At 38.9% G+C, this 15,799-nt stretch overlaps 1 pseudogene; it reads right to left on the bottom strand.

Moving 5' to 3' along the window:
• Nucleotides 1–3,561: 3,561 nt before the first annotated feature.
• LOC108704142 lies at nucleotides 3,562–13,835 on the bottom strand (annotated as a pseudogene).
• Nucleotides 13,836–15,799: the final 1,964 nt, after the last annotated feature.

Here is a 15,799-nt window from a genome sequence, read left to right as displayed (position 1 = left end):
CTTGACTTATATACAACCTTGGCAGGTCAGAGATGCCGGACTTTTGGATTCAGACTTTTTCCATCCTGGGGGTATAAAAAATGTTTAGTAAAAAAAAAACTTGTTTTTGGCATTCGGACTTTAATAAATAACCCCCATAGTATTGAGCCTACAAATGTTATGTGTAAAGATCCACAATTTGTTTTATCTGTGTTAAAGAGACCTCATTTTAGAGAATGCCACCCAACCCCCAAGACCCAGGGCCACCATCAGAAATCACGGGGGCCCGTACAACCAAACCTGCATCTCCAATTCCTACCTTAAACATATATACATTTAACTACATTTAACCAGCAGTACTCCACAACCTTTTTTTTTTTAACCGTGAGCTACATTCAACGCAAATTTGTTAAAAGTTCCTGAGGATGGCAAATATGGGCTTTGATTGGCTTCCTGTAGGTCAAATGTGGACTAGAAGCCAACAGGAGGTTCTGTCTGGCAGCAAATATGGGTTTTATTCACCTAAAGTTTGCCTTTAAGCCAGGAATTCAAAAATAAGCACTTGCTTTGGGGCCACTTGGACTAAACAAGAAACATTATGCACATATATATATATATATATATATACAGGGCCGGATTTACAAAGTGGGCACCCCTAGGCCCGCTGTCGTTTGCCACCCCGTCCCCTCCCTTTTATTCGCTCAAATGGGACGCATGGGAGGTTTAAAAAAAAAATGATCGTATCTCCTGCTCATCCCGAGTGTTTTTGAACCAATGCGGGAGTGGTTGGGCAGCATGCCGTCCCCTAAAATCCTGCCGCCCAAGGCCCGGGCCTCCGTGACCTCTCCACAAATCCAGACCTGTATATAAAGCTTTTATACATCATTGGTTTCTGCTCCTTTTCTTAAATAACGTAGCTCAAGCTAAATCTCTTTCAAGACCTTCAACTTAAAATACATTATCTGAGCAAAAGCAGCACCGACCAATGATGTATGAAGGCTAAATGTCTTTTAAAAAAAGCTGGCTCATAGAGAAACCTGCATGTAGAGAGATTGATGAGAGTAAGGTGTTTGTTGTACACCACTTACAATTCATTTTATGTAGAAAATTTGTTTTTTTCCGTGATTTTACTATTTTTTAGTTTTCACAATAGGCTCCCTTTAAAGGAGTGGTTTACCTTTAAGCTAACTTTTAATAAGTTATAGAATGACCAATTCTAAGCAACTTTCCAATTGGTCTTCGTTATTTTTTTTTAATTATGGTTTTTGAATGATTTGCCTTCCTCTACTGACTCTTTCCAGCTTTCAAATTGGGGTCACTGACCCTATCAAATGCCCTGTTAAGGCTACAAATGTATTGTTATTACTTATCTCTCTATTCAGACCTCTCCTATTCATATTCCAGTCTCTTAAGCTGGCCATAGACGCAAAGATCCTATCGTACGAATCAAGGATTCGTACGATTTTCAGACCGTGTGTGGAGAATCCCGACATTTATTGTCCGGCGGAGTTCGGTCGTTTGGCCGATCGGACAGGTTTGATTTTGTCCCGACCGTCCCGTCGGAGCCCATTGCGCTCTCATCGTAATCCGATCGTTCGGCCATAGTGCCGAACGTTCAGATTACCCCCGATATAGCCATGTCCGTTAGTGGCATTTCGGGAAAAGATCGGCTCGTTTGGCAATGTCGCTAAACGAGCGGATCTTTGCGTCTATGGCCACCTTTATTCCAATCAGTACATGGTTGCTAGAGTAAGTTGGACCCTAGCAACCAGATGGCTGAAATTGCAAACTGGAGAGCCGCTGAATAAAAAGCGAAATAACTCAAAAGCCACAAATAATAAAAAATGAAAACCAATTGCAAATTGTCTCAGAATAACACTCTCTATGTCTCTCTAAAAGGTCATTTAAAGGTGAACAATCCCTTTAAGAATGTGGGCCTGTAAATATATTTTTTCTGCCTTGGGCCTGTTGTGCTTTTCTTGCTGCTATGTCTGCAGGTCTTGTCCAAAGGAAACCTGAGATAACAATAAACCATGTCAGATACATTGTACCCTGGATGAGTTGTACCAAGAACAGAACACTCTGTATTCATAGAGGGAAGTGATTGTTCCTCATCAAGGACAACAGCATTCAGCTGCCAAAGTGGAATGGATTCTTATCAGTGATTCCTTAGTGAGAGGAGGTAATAGACGTTCTACTTGAACTCTTCACATATGAAAAACAATTTCATTTTACAATGTACGGTGCACTTATTTGCTTTTTTAACTGTCTCACTTTCTACAATCTAAGATCTGTGGATAAAAAGAATAAAGAGCCATGGGTACAGTTTCTACGATCTTCGGGAGCATTGGACTAGTTCTTAAAGCTTTTTCTCCATTGATCCCTGCTCATTCCACCGTCCTTAAAGGAACAGTAACATCAAAAAATCAAAGTGTTTTAAAGTAATACAAATATAATGCACTGGTAAAATTGGTGTGTTTGCTTCAGAAACACTACTATAGTTTATATAAACAAGCTGCTGTGTGTATTGTTCGGCAAGAGAAATATTTGCATCTATGGGGAGCTTAAGTCTACAAATAACATTCACTCAAACCTTTGCATTTTTTTGGAGTGTGTAAAGATTATAATCTGGTCTTGACATTTAATTAAAAGTTGTCAGACTGGCTCTTAACAATGATGCCAGGGGATGATAATATTCTGTCACATACATTAGCCCTCAGTGTAGACTATAATAGGGACCAGTTATCAGCCATGATTGTTGGATATGGAGCCTTTTACCAATCAGACATTCCACACGTCTTTTAATCTTTGCTCCATCAGGCTTTTTAAAGGCTCTTACAGCTTAAAGGATTTTATGTTATGTGAAAAGAAAATCCAGCCTCGGAGTTGGTCTCTAAAGAGCTGACATTGCCTGTTGTGTCACAGACATAATTAAAGATTTGGTTCTGATCTGTCTATTCATATTATCCTGGGTTCTGAGCGCAAGCAGACGTGGGGTATATTAGGGGGGCGATTCACTAACTTCGAGTGAAGGATTCGAAGGTAAAAAACTTCGAATTTTGAAGTTTTTTTTGGGCTACTTCGACCATCGAATGGGCTACTTCGACCTTCGACTACGACTACGACTTCGAATAGAAGGATTCGATGTAAAAATCGTTCGACTATTCGACCATTCGATAGTCGAAGTACTGTCTCTTTAAGAAAAAACTTCGACCCCCTAGTTCGCCATCTAAAAGCTACTGAACTCAATGTTAGCCTATGGGGAAGGTCCCCATAGGCTTGGCTAACTTTTTTTGATCGAAGGATATTCCTTCGATCGTTGGATTAAAATCCTTCGAATTGTTCGATTCTAAGGATTTTATCGTTCGATCGAACTATCTCCGCTAAATCCTTCGAATCGAAGTCGAAGGATTTTAATTCCTAGTCGAATATGGAGGGTTAATTAACCCTCTATATTCGACCCTCACCGCTTTTTGTAGCGTCGGGTGCCGACCGTAACTCTGTCTGCCCAGGTCTAATCCATATTCAAGAAGGTATTTCAGCAGCCGATTTAGTGAAAAAAATGTAAATTGTATTCGTGCCTCAAGCTAAGCGACGTTTCGAGCTTATCCAGCCCTTCTGAAGCTTGATAAAGGGCTGGATAAGCTTGAAACATCGCTTAGCTTTAGGCAAGAATAAAATTAAATTTTTTTCACTAAATCGGAGTGCTGCTGAAATACCTTCTTGAATTAAGAGCAAAGTAAGAGATCACCACAGTCCTCTAGAGTAAAATGCCCCCACTCTTCATTCATTTCTATGGGATTTTGAAAGGCGTATTTATTAAAGGATGAACTTTCACTTTCACCCATTGATAAATACTCTTTTAAAAATCCCATAGAAATGAATTTAGAGTGGGGGAATTTTACTCTAGAGGACTGTGGTGATCTCTTACTTCACTCTTTGATAAATATACCCCCATGGTGAATATAACTGGCCTGATGGCCAACACACTGTATGGTATCCCCGACGCTGTACCTGCTCTCTAAATAATAGAAGGCCACAAGGAGCTCTATAACCACATAAGAACAGAGTGGCGCAACTATAGAGGAAGCAGACCCTGCAGTGGTGTAACTAATACACATAGCCTCCCTTCCAAAAAAACATCTTGAAGGGCCCAGCGCACTCCGATCCCCATTCTTCTGCCCACTTGGGTGGGAGTGGATGGGGAGGACTTTTTTTTTTATTAGCAGAAGCAGAACCCACAGTCCTGGCCCCCATGTTCTCTGGGTCCCCCTGTGACTGCGGGGTCTGCTTCCTCTATAGTCACACCACTGGGGCCCAGTAATGCAGAGCGCCCACTGAAGCACTAGAAGGCACAATATTGTAGCCAGCTGTCGGGCAGGCAGTCCTTATATAAAGTGTGCCCTGTAGCTTATATAAATAAACTGCTGTGTAGCCATGGGGGCAGCCATTCAAGCACAGGATACACAGTAGATAACAGATAAGTACTACTATAGTTTATATAAACAAGCTGCTGTGTAGCCATGGGGGCAGCCATTCAAGCACAGGATACACAGTAGATAACAGATAAGTACTACTATAGTTTATATAAACAAGCTGCTGTGTAGCCATGGGGGCAGCCATTCAAGCACAGGATACACAGTAGATAACAGATAAGTACTACTATAGTTTATATAAATAAGCTGCTGTGTAGCCATGGGGGCAGCCATTCAAGCACAGGATACACAGTAGATAACAGATAAGTACTACTATAGTTTATATAAATAAGCTGCTGTGTAGCCATGGGGGCAGCCATTCAAGCACAGGATACACAGTAGATAACAGGTAAGTACTACTATAGTTTATATAAACAAGCTGCTGTGTAGCCATGGGGGCAGCCATTCAAGCACAGGATACACAGTAGATAACAGATAAGTACTACTATAGTTTATATAAACAGGCTGCTGTGTAGCCATGGGGGCAGCCATTCAAGCACAGGATACACAGTAGATAACAGATAAGTACTACTATAGTTTATATAAACAAGCTGCTGTGTAGCCATGGGGGCAGCCATTCAAGCACAGAATACACAGTAGATAACAGATAAGTACTACTATAGTTTATATAAATTAGCTGCTGTGTAGCCATGGGGGCAGCCATTCAAGCACAGGATACACAGTACTACTATAGTTTATATAAACAAGCTGCTGTGTAGCCATGGGGGCAGCCATTCAAGCACAGGATACACAGTAGATAACAGATAAGTACTACTATAGTTTATATAAACAAACTGCTGTGTAGCCATGGGGGCAGCCATTCAAGCACAGGATACACAGTAGATAACAGATAAGTACTACTATAGTTTATATAAACAAGCTGCTGTGTAGCCATGGGGGCAGCCATTCAAGCACAGGATACACAGTAGATAACAGATAAGTACTACTATAGTTTATATAAACAAGCTGCTGTGTAGCCATGGGGGCAGCCATTCAAGCACAGGATACACAGTAGATAACAGATAAGTACTACTATAATTTATATAAACAAGCTGCTGTGTAGCCATGGGGGCAGCCATTCAAACAGTTTTACTAGCGCACAGCAACAGTACATGATATTGTCATTTCTTTAAAACACTTTCAATTTTTAGTTTTACTGTTCCTTTAATGATCTACTATTTGAAAACAAACATATGATTGGTTTCTATGGGTTACTAGGCCTAAACCAGTTTTACTTGTGCAGCACAAAACTACATTATATTTTCATTACTATAAAACTGTTCCTTTAAAATCAGGATGTCTGATTCAAAACTCTGGTCAGTGCTGTAGTTGTGCGGAGAGCTCCTATTTTATTTAAATATTAGAGCCATGGCCATCAGAAAAGACGTCTCTGCCCGCATGCTGGTTACTAACAAATCATTGGACAACTCAACTGCTTGAAAGCAAAAAGTACATACAGCTAACTGACAACTGGAGAGGGGAAAGGAAAAAGGATTAGAAAGGGTTCAGACACTAAAGTCTTCATTATAATCAAGTGGATTCTATTTTAGTTGTTTGGTTACCGAAACAATAAACGATGAAACAATTTCGGGATAATAAGATTTATTGGACGGAGCTGCAGTTAAACTGTGCCTCAGGGCTCTCCCATTAGAATAAGCCTGACAATTACTCTTGATTTTTCCATTCGATACTTGTTTCTAAATTTATGCTTTCCCTGCACATTTAGGAACCTTCCCCCCCCCCTCTTCTTACTGATCACATTTTATGAGCTGAGTAAAGTTTACAAGAAGCCTTAACACACAGAAAACCTTCTTTACAAGAAACCTGCGCAGGGTACGGGACACTTCCAGGTACTGGGAGATTTCATGGAAACATTGGAGGTCATTGGCCGCCGCTCCATCGGGTTCTCATTAACTGCTTGTAAATATAATAACATCAAGTCTGGAACCTGGCACTCAAGTGCATAGCGGCATAAAAATGTGCATTTACATAGACAATCCTATTTTATACTGAAATTTACTTTTATTAGCAGCTATGAGCTCAGCCTCCTTTGGTGGCCTCTGGCATAAAACCTTTGTTTTTACATATACACTAAGGGGCACATTTACTTAGCTCGAGTGAAGAATTAGAATGAAAAAAACTTTCAATTTCGACCTTTTTTTTGGCTACTTCGACCATCGAATTGGCTACTTCTACCTTCGACTACGACTTCGAATTGAACGATTCAAACTAAAAACCGTTCGACTATTCGACCATTCGATAGTCGAAGTACTGTCTCTTTAAAAAAAACTTTGACCACCTACTTCGCCACCTAAAACCTACCGAGCACCAATGTTAGCCTATGGGGACCTTCCCCATAAGCTTTCCTAGCAATTTCTGATTGAAGGAAAATCGGTTGATCGATGGATTAAAATCCTTCGAATTGTTTGATTCGAAGGATTTAATCGTTTGATCGTTCGATTTTTACTTTGAACGTTTGATTTTTCCTTCGATCGTTCGATTTTTCCTTCGATCGTTCGTGTTTAAAATATTTTATTTGATTTTCATATTAAACAAATGAAATCAAAATGACAACAAATGTTATGCAGATGAAGAAAATATGTTGCAAAGGAGACAATGGCATGATAGTATCAAAACTATATCATTCATGAAAAATAACAAAAAACAAACTAAAAATTAACTAAGCCAGTGGATGCACAAGTAATAAAAGAAAGAAAAAGCCCATTTATCATCTGGAGTGTCAGATAGGTCATCTAACTATTGAAGAAAGCGCATTATTTGATCGCCAGTATTGGAGTTACAGATTTCAAAATAAGGAGACCAAACCAGCCTAAAAGAATCTTTGGAAATACTTCCTTTAGTTTTAGTTATTAAGGCTTCTTGCCAACTAAGCTGATTCATATAAGAGATGATGTCCGATAATGAGGGGGGTTCCTTTTGTAACCTAAAATTAAATAAAGCTTTCCTAGAAGCAGCTAGAAAAAAGGAAGTCAATAATTCACTTTCATGGGAGATAATATTTGACTTAGGATTTGCAGAAAGCATATTAATATCTAGATGCAGTAAAGCAATACACGGAGATAGTTTAATTTTTATCTTCAGTCTAGAATTCCAAAAATTAGTAACTTCCCTCCAAAAAAGGTTAATTTTTGGACAGGACCATAAATAATGAAAAATTGACACATTAGTCTCGTCACATTTAGGACAAAATGATATAGGACTATTAGAGGTACTTTTAGCAAACATTTTCCCATATCCTAAATGAATAAGCTTAAAGTGTTGTACAGTGATGGGCGAATTTGCGTCGAAATTCACGAAACGGCGAAAAATTTGCAAAATCGCGGCGGCGCCCGGTTTTTCTACGCCGGCGCCCGTTTTTGGCGCCGGCGCCTGTTTTTCCGAAAAAAACTTGTTTGACGCCGGCGAATTTTTGCCGCAAATTTTTGCCGCGAATTTTCGCGGGCGTTTCGCGAATTTATTAGCTGGCGGCGAATCGCGCAAATTCGCGCCTGGCGAATAAATTCGCTCATCACTAGTGTTGTATTCTCCAACTCTCTGCCAAAATTAATTTATTATAAGTATTAATAGATTTCACCAAATCTGAGGGAGACACTTGACATTGTAAAAACTCAGTCCATTTAATGGACGATTTAGATAATGGATGTGAGTCTGTACCATAAATATTCCAAAATTTTTTAGATAAAGAGTTAATTGAAATCAAACAGGGGAGTTCCAAAAATTCTGCCAAATCATCTGCTAGCTTGTGATCAGCTAAAATCAAATTGTTTTTATCATGCAGTAGAGAAAGACCGCATTGACAAGCTAAGTAATAATATCTATCAGATTCATTAAGCTTGTACTCATTTTTGAGTTTTGACCAAGACAATAAAGTTTTCTTATGTGGATCAAATAAGTCTTTAACTAGTAAATTTCTCTTAGCAGAAAATAGAAAGGAATCAGACTTTTGATAATCTGAGGGTTTAAGTAAGAGCTTTGCTGGCATGAAAGGGGTTTCTGTATAACTATACCCATGTTGAGAGAATAAATGTTTCCACACATAAATAGAATCACGATAAAGAGGATTCCTTTTAAAGTCACAAGGAACATTTCCCCATTTGCTATGTAAAACAGATAAAATATCAAAGAAGGGTTCTTGAAAGATCTCGATGTCAGGGTTTGTAAATTTATTGCCTTGAGAGATCCACTCAATACAGTATCTAGTGAGGGCTGATAAATTAAAAGCTCTAAAGTTAGGAAGATTTAACCCTCCTAGTTTAACTGGAGCTCTTAATTTATGAAGTGCAATTTTTGCCTTTTTACCATTCCAAATAAATTTATTTAAGGCAGAGTCAAGTTTCTTAATATCAAAATGTTTTATAAGCAAGGGGAGATTAATTAATGGATATATTAACTTGGGAAATATCAAAGATTTAGCCCATTTTTCACACATGGAAAAAACCTTTTGACAGGCTGGAGTGATATTCAAAGAATATAAATTATTTAGATCTGATGGAATTATTAATCCTAAATATTTGATCTGATTCTTCCTTCGCTCGTTCGATTGAACTAAATGCGGTAAATCCTTCGACTTCAATATTCGAAGTCGAAGGATTTTACTTCGATGGTCGAATATCGAGGGTTAATTAACCCTCGATATTCGACCCTTAGTAAATGTGCCCCTAAATGTGAAACTTTTCCCCTTTCACACACATTTCCCAGTATCCTCAGGCTCGGCCAGAGCTTGACACTGTAACTGTTGCTAGGAGTTTGTAACATGGACATTACTTGTATATCTAAATATTTAAAGGATCATTAAAAGGATAAATGCACCTTTAAAATAAGTGAATGCAAAATAGATGAGGGGGCTATTGTAAGCACTTTTGCAATAAACATTTATTATTTATTTTCTTTATTTCCCAAGATATTAAAGGATACATGTGCTGTAAATATGAATGAATTATGTTACAACATCGCCACCTGCTGGTCAGTTTCCCACCAGTCTGACCACCAAGTAGTCAAGGAAGTTGTCAGGAGAAAGAAAGAGGCTGCTCTGATGTTCTTCTGCTTAGGAAAGATTTGAGAAAGGTTTCTAGTATTTCCCTAAGCAGAAGAACATCAGAGCAGCCTCTTTCTTTCTCATGTTCATTTCTTTTTTTTTTTTTCAAATTGTTTTTATTGGAAGTCAGACATGTACAATCATGAAAACATTCGGGCCTACCAGAGGCCCATGGTAATAAGTGGAATAACAGAGAGATACATGTACATGTGTCATAAATGAGATTTATAATGAAATAGAATGACAAACCAGAAACAAACAAATAAGCAGGAAGTATATGCTCTGATATAGAAAGGTAAATAAAAAGAAAAAAAAGAAAATCAAAGTATTTCCGTAGGTCAAGGTCAGTTACCGTAAATATGAGGCCAAAAGCCAGTTAGTTCGCTGAGTCCTGGGGGGTGAGGTTGGGGCTGTCGCGTTTCCACAGAGAGTAGTTCGAACATATTGAGAAGTTTCCCGTAATAGTGGATTATCCCTAAGAGTTTCTAAGTCACACCAAGTAGTGTTTTGGAAAGTATATGTGGTTAGATATTTAAGGGGATATGGGAGGCTATTGACGTAAGTGCCCCAAACAGAGAAGAAAATGTTCATTTCTAATACTTGGTTAAAAACCCTTTGCTGGCAATGACAGCCTGAAGTGTTGAACTCATGGACATCCCCAGATTCTGGGTTTCCTCCTTTTTAATGCTCTGCCAGGCCTTTACTGCAGTGGCTTTCAGTTGCTGTTTGTTTGTGGGTCTTTTTGTCCAAAGTTTAGTTTTCAACAATTGAAATGCAGCTCAATTGGCTTCAGATCAGGTGACTGACTTTGCCATTCAACAATATTCCACTTCTTTGCTTTAATAAACTCCTGGGTTACTTTGGCTGTATGTTTTGGGTCATTATGAAACGCCTCCCAATCAATGTGACTGCATTTAGCTGGATTTGAGCAGACAGTGTCTCTGAAGAGCTCACAATTCATTCTTGTGCTTCTGTCCTGTGTCACATGATGGATAAACACTAGTGTCCCAGTGCCACTGGCAGCCATACACGCCCAAGCCATCCCACTGACTCCCAAATCTTTTATACACAACTGTGCTATGCTTTAGATCGTGAGCTGTTCCACGCCTTCTCCATACTTTTTTTTTTGCCATCATTCTGGTAAAGGTTGATCTTGGTTTCATCTGTCCAAAGAATGTTTTTCCAGAACTGTGCTGGCTTTTTTATATGTTTTTTTTTTAGCAAAGTGCAATGTAGCCTTTCTATTCTTGCTTCTTATGAGTGGCTTGTACCTTGCAGTGCCCCCTCTGTATTTACTTTCATGCAGTCGTCTCTTTATGGTAGACTTGGATATCGATACAACTACCTCCTGGAGAGTGTTGTTTACTTGTTTGGCTGTTGTGCCATTGGGCAGGTTTTAGGTGGCCAATAGTCGAATTCAATTTCTTAAAGGGCCAGAGTATGATAAATCCCAAAAATGTAATTACATTTTTTTTAAAAACTCGAATCGAATTTGAATAACTCCCGAGTAGAATTTGAGAGTTTTGACATAAAAAAAAATTGAAAATTCGAACAAATCTGCCCCGTAATGAAAATAATTAAATATTTGCAAATTACACTTTTGATAGACATCTCTGTACTTCCTCAGTTCCAGCCCAGCTGAAGGAGTTCAAAGGAAGCCTTTTGTTTCATGAGATGGTCACACACCAGGTCTTGTCTGCAGGAACACAAGGTCTGATGTGGCATCTTCAGGTCACAGTCTCCTTTTACAACGGGGCACATTTAATAGCTGGATATTGTCCCGCACCAAGCCAGGGAGCTTCTCATTGGGAATGGTATTGGTATTTGCAAAGATTCACTTTTTAAGCTTGTGATTCTTTCTTTGAGGGTTTCATCCTTCTGAGAGGCCTAAAAGGAATGCGCACACATTAAGGGGCAGATTCATTAAGGGTCGAATTTCGAAGTTAAAAATACTTCGAAATTCGACCCTCGAATTGAAATCCTTCGACTTCGAATATCGAAGTCAAAGGATTTAGCGCTAATCGTGCGATCGATCGATCGAAGGATTTTAATTCAACGATCGAAGGAAAATTCTTCGATCAAAAAAAGGTTAGCAAACCTATGGGGACCTTCCCCATAGGCTAACATTGACTTCGGTAGGTTTTACCTGCCGAAGTAGGGGGTCGAAGTTTTTTTTAAAGGGAAAGTACTTCGACTATCGAATGGTCGAATAGTCGAACGATTTTTACTTCGATTCGTTCGATTTCGTTCGAATTCGAACGAATTTAACCAATTCGATGGTCGAAGTACCAAAAAAATACTTCGAAATTCGAATTTTTTTCATTCGAATCCTTCACTCGAGCTTAGTGAATCGGCCCCATAATCTCAAGTATTGTCTTAAAGGAATTGTTCAGTGTAAAAATAAAAACTGGGTAAATAGGCTGTGCAATGTTTCTAATATAGTTAGTTAGCCAAAAATGTTAGCTTGTAAAAGCTCATGCCACTAAACCCTGGACAAAACTGCTCGGAAACTGAAGAAAAAGAGAATTCATGTAACGTGAACGACAGCAGGTACCAGTAGAAAAACACCATTGAAGGATCCACCTAATTAAGTTGTTGAGCTGAGGGGAGGCTTCATTTAGTCGGATCTGACTCATACAGACTGCCTGACTTTGGAAATGTGAAGGTGTTCCCATGTATGGTGGAGGCACCCATTAAAGGAACAGTTCAGTGTAAAAATAAAAACTTGGTGAATAAATAGGCTGTGCAAAATAAAACATGTTTCTAATATAGTTAGTTAGCCAAAAATGTAATGTAAAGGCTGGAGTGACTGGATGTGTAACAATAACCAGAACACTACTTCCTGCTTCTCAGCTCTCTTGGTTTATGTCCCATGTGGTCCCCCTTCAAGTCACTGACTAACTCAGAGTTAGAGAGCTGGGTGTATATGCAGTACAGTACGGCTTCCAAGAACTACTATACTGCCCACAGCATGGGACCCCAGGGAGCAAATAAAAGGAGATACTGCTGGACTCTGCAGCAAATCAGTTAACAGGTCACCACAACTTGTCCAAGCAACTGTATTACTTAACAAATAACAAACACAAGGCCACCCATGCAGAATAACCTATGTTTTTCTGGATATATATTACAATTAAATTCCATGTAAACCCCACTACAAAATCTATGGTGTCACATCTTGCATGCGTTCATTTGCTTCTACAGGTATCGGATCCGTTATCCAGAAACCTGTTATCCAGAATGCTCTGAATTACGGAATGCCCATCTCCCATTTTATCCATATAATCCAAATTTTTAAAAATTATTTCCTTTTTCTCTGTAATAATAAAACAGTAGCTAGTACTTGATCCCAACTAACATATAATTAATCCTTATTGGGAGCAAAACCAGCCTATTGGGTTTATTTAATTATTTTCTACTAGATTTAAGGTATGAAGATATCCATAAATATCCATTATCCGGAAAACCCCAGGTCCCGTGCATTCTGGATAACAGGTCCCATACCTGTACTATATTTTGCAAAGTAGCAATGAAACATTTGTGACCAAAGACCTGGCTTACAAATAAGGTATATTACCTTACCTTATCCTGCATGACACAGTCTCATCATCTCTTTGCACTTGTCCTCAGGGGTGCCATGTTTTCCGAAGCTGCTCATGTTCGGCTGGAAGTTCTCATCAGAGCCTTCAACACATTTAGACATGCCTTGGAAAAAATGTTCCTTAGTAAAGAAGGTAAGTGCGGCTGTGCTTTGTTACTCAAGTGACAGGTACTTATCAAGTAGGAGCTGAGACAGAATGTGGCTTGAGATGACAGCTCACAGGCTGCTTGGGGAGCGGCAAAGAAGGACATTAGGATCTGGACACCATCAACGACGCTCTGCAGCTCATGATTCAGCTTCTTGTTGGTGACCTGGAGGAGACGCAGCACTTCTTGGAAAGCTCGGCCATACTCTTCTTCTTTATCTTTGGATTTCAAGCACATCTGTCTGTTGCTGAACGCCACCATCTGAAGCTTATTCAGTCTCCTGATATGTAAACTTGTCAGCTTCTGCAAAGCTTTAACTTCTTCCTCCAGTTTCTCTATGGCCACTTCTTCTATGGCAGGTGCTTTTGATCTGGAGACAGTCTTTAGTACTTCATCCAAAGCCTTTTCATCCAATATCGCTTTCCCAGACTCCTTCAGTGTATTAAACACTTGTAGTTTCTCCTCGACCATCGCATTCAAAACCAGTCCAGGAAAGGTTTCAAATCAGCGGCTTCAAAGAGCCAATCAAAATCTTCCCCGTCTAGCTGGGCGCCTTTGGGATAATTGAGTTTTAGCATTGCCACTCATGATTAGGAGTCTGGGAACTGCAGCAAAACAACAAATAATGAAATTGGATTTAGGCTTTATTCAATACTAATACATGTGTATGTTTTACAGATGGTTTGAAAATTCAGGGATACCTGTAATAAACGCATGTTGCATTGGTGGCCTTTCCACAAATCCAGGCCTGATAATGGTGGTCACCATGGCGACCGTCTTCTGAATTATTACTGAACTTAAGGATTGTGGGTGTTGTCGTTTAACAACAGGCTGATACCCAAACACAAGGCCCCTGATACCCCTGATGTGTATACTAAAAAAACATAATTTCTTATAGACACATTTGTTTAGTATTATAATGTGCACTTCCTGCACAAGAGCAGCATAAACACAAGCAGTGCTGCCTTTGCTATTCCCTCCATTAGGCTTTATGACATCACTTTGCCTTTCTGATTGGCTACTTTTCCTTTCTATAATGTTGCAGCAACCAATAGCTGGTCACTTCCTGGTTTTCTCCTCACGTTTTCTTTAGGGCTGTGCTCCTCCATCTTGTTTGCAAAAATCAGTCAGTCTGTTTCCTTCAACACCCGCACTCCTTTATCATGCCATTCTATGGAGACTAGTGTGGGTAGTAGTTATTTGGAAGCATAATCAATTGCTCCTCCTCTTTGCTGGTCCTTTGCCTCATTTGGTAAACCTTGAGCTTTCTGTGTTTACATTTTACCGCAACAAAATTAGAATAAATTCACATAGGAATGACATTCCCTCAGAACTCCTCTCCATTGTTTAATGGCTGCCTGCAGGATTTAGGAATTTTTTTATTAAATTGCGAATGCAAAAATCACGAAAAATTATTATTTTTTTACTATAAAATTGGACTTTTAAAAAATCACGAATTTTTCGGAATTTATTACACCCCGAAGATGGAAAAGTCAGAATCTGAAAATCCGGCACCTCAGACCTGTCGAGGTTGCATATAAGTCAATGGGAGAAGTCCCAATGAATCTTTTTAGGTGCACTGGGTTTCGTGCAATACCCCAAAGTTTTTGGGAAAAAATCAGAGTTTTCGGGTGAAAAATTTGAAAAAATCATGAACATCGGATGAAAAATCGTGAAAATCTGATTTTTTCCCAAAAAAAGCAAATTTGCGGGAAAAAAGTAATAATAAATAAGCTCAAAAAACCCAAGCAGATTTGATCAGAGTTTCTATCAAAAAATATTGAGATAAATTCGGACTTTGATAAATAACCCCCTTATTAATTATTGTATTTAGGCCGGAAAAAGTGCAGTTTTTTGTTACATCAGCAATGAAAATATTTTAGTATTCATTTTGTACATTATAGGACCTCATTTCCTATTAGTGGGTGTAATGCTAGGCACCCAAATGCTCTCAAACGTGCATGCATTAAAACACACAGGAAATTCTTGTATCTAGTATATCATTTTTCTGTGGCGTCAACTACAGGTTCCCTTATCCAGAAACCCCTTATACAGAAAGCTCTGAATTAACTAAGATACATAAATCTATATTGGTGATGGCCCTATTGGGTTTGTTTGATGTTTGCAGATTTAAAGGGGAACTATCGCGAAAATTTAAATTTAATAAAGGCTTCAGCATACGGAAATAAGACATTTTCTAAATTTAATGAATTAAAAATTCAAAAACAATCAAGTTCATGTTCACTGTCCCTCTATCAGCATCTGTTTCTCTTCATTCTGTCTTCATGCAGCAGTTGGGTGTCAGATATTCATTGACAGTTAGATCTAATATATCTTATAGGGGGGCTCCTTTTGCCTAGAAGATGTATTAGAGCTGACTCTATTATAATCACCAGACATCATGGGGTAAATTTATCAAAGAGTGAAGTTCCGCCACTAGAGTGAAATTCCGCAGCTCTCCATTCATTTCTATTGGATTTTTATAGGCATATTTATCAAAGGGTGAACTTTCACTTTCACCCATTGATAAATACACCTTTCA

The sequence above is a fragment of the Xenopus laevis genome, chromosome 1S (assembly GCF_017654675.1).
Source record: "Xenopus laevis strain J_2021 chromosome 1S, Xenopus_laevis_v10.1, whole genome shotgun sequence".
Classification (NCBI taxonomy): domain Eukaryota; kingdom Metazoa; phylum Chordata; class Amphibia; order Anura; family Pipidae; genus Xenopus; species Xenopus laevis.
This window is presented reverse-complemented; position numbering and strand designations above follow the sequence as displayed.